Genomic DNA, 3,158 nt, shown 5'->3' with positions numbered 1-3,158 from the left:
CCCGCATCTAGGAAAAAAAAGGAAACAATTAATAGAATGAGAAAAGAATACCCCTTCCCTTTCCCCCTCTGAATAAAGCAACAACAACCCCCCCCCTCCCTCCTTTCCACTAAAATATAATATAACATTGTGCTACAGATATCAGCTGCTTGCAAAATAGAAGAGTTCTTTTCAAGAAAAAGTTCAAAATTTCAATACCATTTGTGCCCAAACTGAACATGCCTCGTTTCCTTGTCTCCAGAATTTGTGCGTTAACGAAAGCTATAGATTTCTAATGGTATAACAATTTGCTTCATTACAAATTCAAAAGAAAACTAAATCATTTTACTATGTAGTGAAGCAATTTTCCACTTTTTCATTATGATAGGCCTACTAGATATAAAACAGGCAAGGCATATTTGCTTGGTTAACAAGAGAGATAGATTGTTTATTAGTTTGATTTTATCACTATAAGTTCTTTTTGGCATTCTAGAAAATCTGGCAATGGCCGGATTTGTTGTTGGTGTTTTTTTGGGACATGGATGATTACTTCCGAAAATAGAGGAGCGAAGGTTTCAGTTTCAGGAAAACAAACTTCATCAAGGTATGTCCAAATGAGTTTTCAAATGGCCCTTCCATGATGCTCTATTGAAGCTAAATATCAGATCTATTCTTTTTAGGCACGCTTTTGTTATGATGTATTGGATGCTCTGTGTTTAGACTAGATTTTAGATTCTATAGAGTAGTGTTGTTTTGTACAGAAGAGCTACGTAAACCATGGCATAGGATAGGCATAATAATGTTTCGCATGAGTGTGTGCTAATGTTATGTCATACTCATGTCCTGGATGTTTTCAACCTGTTTGATAGAGGTGCTTTCCTTTACCATGAACTTTTGATTTAGATAGATGATTCTAGATCTAGACTAGATCTAAGATATATTTAATCTTGATCCAGAATCTAATTCTAAAATGCAACTGTCCAGCTAAAAGTCTATTGACTGAGTAGTGATTGTTGTGTACTTTCGATTGTTGGTGTGTTGGCTGCTGTTTGGTAGATCTTTCAAGATTCTAAAATCTAAAAATCTAGAGATTCTAGATTTTAGATTAGATTCTGTGGTCTCCGTTTATTTTCCAAGAGTGGGATGAGGTAGTGTATATGATGTCTTGTGACTTGTGACTTGTCTTTGAAAGTGTGACTTTGTAAACTTTACTACTCTTTTACTTACTTACTTTGTCAGACTACGTGAATTTGATATATATATAGATCTAGATCTAGATCTAGAGAGATCTAGATCTATGAATAATATGATGTTTCTTGAGAGGCATCCGGGAATGGGAAATTTTGTGAACTTCTGTGACATTCGTGGGTAAGATTGAAGAATACCGGACCAGCGGACTGACTTTGCCTATCTCAAACTTAGGAATTCATAATTTTCCCGTTTTTAATATCTCTCAATGGAGAATCTCGGACCGGTAGGTCTATTCATTAAAATTTTGTCAGGGAAGAGACCCCCCTGAACCCCCCTTCCCCCCTCCTCCACCCCAACCACCCGCCCCACCGACCCCACTTTTTCTCGCAATAATATATGAGTGGTCCGGTATTCTTCAATCTTCCCCATTCGTGATTGCATTTGATGGGTATACAGCACAATGAAAAAAATTATCGAGCATTTTCATTACATTTTACCATGCGCAGTGGCTACGTTCACGGGGTGGTTTGCAGGCTACGTATGTTCACAGTGTCCTTAATATCTTGTTCACTTCACCATGTACCTTTTTCCCTTTTTTGCTTCTTCTTTTTGTCACCCCCTTCCACCCGTCTTCCCGCCTTGGTCTTCTTCCATTCTCCCTTTTTTCTTCGAACGACTTTTATTTTCAAATTGTTGAACGTTGCCGATTCCGCACACAGTCCCAGGAAGAGGATTGAAGTCGTGTTCCGCGCGCTAAGCGAGCAAGGCCTTTTGTCCACTGCTGCTGTTTTGCTGTGCTCGCCTTTGCCTTCTGTAGACTCCGTTGCATTCGGACCACCGCTGCACTATTTTTCACGCGAGTCCTACTGCTACTTCCTCATTTACTTTGAGCGACTGTAGCGTTTCAGTCATGCCTCTATATATGCCAATGGTGGATGATTGAGGACGCCATGAACGTAGCCATTGCATTCATTATATGAAGTGACTCTTTCTCCGAACAAGCATTTTTTGTATCGAAGTCAATTTCGAGAGCGAGAGATTTTTAAATGTCTGAATATTCAGATACTTTAGATGTGGTTGGGGCATCGTTCCCGTACTATACTTCATTTGAAAATGCTTTCAAAAGGTACTGCGGGAAAACAAGAGCTCGACCTTGGCTTTAAACCTGTTTTGCATTTAGTCACACCTGAAGCCTGAAGCAAAAACTAAAATCCTTTATATGTAAACCCCCAAAAAAGGAAATCCCTTCTCTCCCCCCCCCCCCGTTCACACCTTGCAATCACACGCGCACGCGCGTGTTCAAACACGCGCACACACACGCACACACACACGTGCTCGGGCCACTCCATTTGCAAACTATCAACAAATCTCAAGAACGGAAACTGTTCAGAGAAATAGAGTGTCAAGTTTATTTTCCTGAGCGTTCGGAGAAATAAAGGCCTTTGAATAATATCATATATGTATCATGTACCAATGTTATCAGGCAATGAAGGAGTTTTAAACATTACTGTCTCTGTGGCCAGTGTCATTTCAGTTTTATACTACATTGTGGGTGGTTGGCGGGTGCTCTGGTGTGGTTTGCTTCTTCTTTTCTTTATCTGTCCAAGGAGGAAATTTGATCCGTACACTTTGCAGCAGTCTGTCAAAATGATCTTTTTGAGAGATACTGAAAGTTTCAAAGAAATCTTCGCACTAGAAGTATTCTAAAATGTGAAGAATACAACCCCCGGGGTACAAAATGACTCCATGCGTACGGAAAGTGTTAAAATTGTGTTGACATGCAGTAAATTAACATATCGTGGGACGGCTGTTCAGAAGTACTTAGTCCAAAATTTTGAATAAAAAAAAATTGCAATTTCTAGAACGAAGTGTATAGACCCGGTAACCGGGAACAAAGTCACGAAGTATACACAGACCCGGTAGGGGAACTCTTTTGTGATTTCGGGAAGTTTCAGCGCTCAGACCCGGTAGAAATCTAGTGTGTGTGT

General features: G+C 39.8%; 1 protein-coding gene across 1 annotated transcript in view; it reads left to right on the top strand.

Annotated features, from left to right (window-relative positions):
• Window positions 1–477: 477 nt before the first annotated feature.
• The window catches only part of LOC101850667 (phosphatidylinositol 4,5-bisphosphate 3-kinase catalytic subunit alpha isoform), a gene marked incomplete in the record, with an annotated part of 46,188 nt that continues 43,507 nt past the window's right edge, over window positions 478–3,158 (top strand). Inside the window, 1 exon segment of the mRNA XM_013086940.2 lies at window positions 478–583.

The sequence above is a fragment of the Aplysia californica genome, unplaced genomic scaffold, assembly GCF_000002075.1.
Source record: "Aplysia californica isolate F4 #8 unplaced genomic scaffold, AplCal3.0 scaffold00523, whole genome shotgun sequence".
Taxonomy (NCBI): Eukaryota; Metazoa; Mollusca; class Gastropoda; order Aplysiida; family Aplysiidae; genus Aplysia; species Aplysia californica.
This window is presented reverse-complemented; position numbering and strand designations above follow the sequence as displayed.